Consider the following 1,825-nt stretch of genomic DNA (forward strand, 5'->3'; position numbering starts at 1 on the left):
AAAAGAGCCCCCCCCCCAGTCCCCCCATGTCAAAAAAAGCCCGGTCTAGGTAGGGTTAATTTGTTGGTTCTCTTATTCGCCTCTTCATTTTTTTCTGATTTGATGATCGAAAAGAAATATATAGATTCTGGATCTAAAAGAACTCAAATATGCTCATATTTTGTCTCCAACCTTTTCTTCCTAGTTGTTGCAGTTTTTCCATTTATCAATGCAGTGGTTTGATTAAAAGTTCAAAATTCATTCGTCAAAATATCAACCCAGCCTTTTGTGTAAACACACACACACACACACACACACACACATGCATTTACACAGACACACACACACACATGCATGCACACAGACACACACACAAATAAACACACAGACACACACACACACACACACACACACACACACACACACACACACACACACACACACATACACACACACAGACGCATACACAGAAACATACACACAGGCCAAAAACAATTATTTTATACCTACATTTTTCAAAGACCTCAACTGCAGTAACTATAATAACTATACTATATATCATGCTTACGGAAAACTCCGTGGTAGAACAGGCCACAGTGAGGCGTGTAGGGCGGCTCGATCAGGTGACCTGTCCCAGGGTACCTCAGCAGCGTGTAGTTAGTCTTCCCATGAGCCTTCATTCTAGCAATGACCTGCAGCGTGAAAAATGGTGTGAGTAATTATTGATATATGGATCCTTATTGCATGTTCTTGCCCAAATGGGTTAAATGTGTTAAATACAAATGTGACCAAATGTGGTCAAGATGATAAAAATATGAGTATTGCATACTGGAACGCTAGATTCTAATGCTAAGTGCTAGGAATCTATATATTACAACAATGCCATATACTACCTATCATCTACTGTTAGTTGCCCTTTCTTCTCTCTTTTTGAAACATCTGGAAACATAATTACATAGTTTGTCTACTGTACATTCGTTCTTGCATGACATCAAGTGTTTATTATAATACTCCAGATATCCTGAAAATGTTCATGGTTTGCGAAATATGCCGTAAGGGTGTATGCCGTGTCATATCAATAAACTGTTACAAACACAACAATTGATTTGATTTGATTTGATTTATTGAAATTGTAACAATACGATACACGTGGGACACAGGCAGCTGTTGCTGGTGCTGTGCCCCACACACGGAAACAAATACAGGCACAGATGGAAACAAATACAGGACAGACAGTACTCATTTTCACTTGAGCTAAGTGAGGAAAGTTGTGCAAAGTGCCTTCCCAATTAGGGCACAAGATCGGTGGCATATCAGGACTCGAACCCGGGACCCCTTGGTTCCGAGTCGAGCACTCTGCCGTCACGCCACATGACCCCACACTCAGCCATAACTCACCTGATTTGCAAAGAAAACTGCCTTCACAATGAGATCATCCTCCCCTGCCACAAACATGATGGGACACTCTGCCTTTTGTACCTGGAAAAATTAAATGTCACATTGTGTATAGATTTATCAAGACTCTACTACAACTACTACTACTACTATTGCTGCTGCTACTACTGCTACCACATGTACTACTAATACTACATTATTGTACATGTTACTTTTTACTTTACCAACTACAAAAATGTGATGAATAATCAAATGTACTTCAGAAAAATTTCTGTCAATTAGTTTCTGTAATTGAACCCCTGTAAATGTAATAGTAGGATATCATTAACATTGAGTACTCATGTGGTACAAAGTTATAGAATTTTCTAGGAGGTTTGTCCTATTTGATTGAAGGTTCAAACAGGGGGACATTTACTGCCCTAAAAGCCATAGCCAATTGCAAATGGTTCTG

This window comes from Branchiostoma belcheri, unplaced genomic scaffold (genome assembly GCF_001625305.1).
Source record: "Branchiostoma belcheri isolate BF01 breed outbred unplaced genomic scaffold, Haploidv18h27 scaffold225, whole genome shotgun sequence".
NCBI classification, from domain to species: domain Eukaryota; kingdom Metazoa; phylum Chordata; class Leptocardii; order Amphioxiformes; family Branchiostomatidae; genus Branchiostoma; species Branchiostoma belcheri.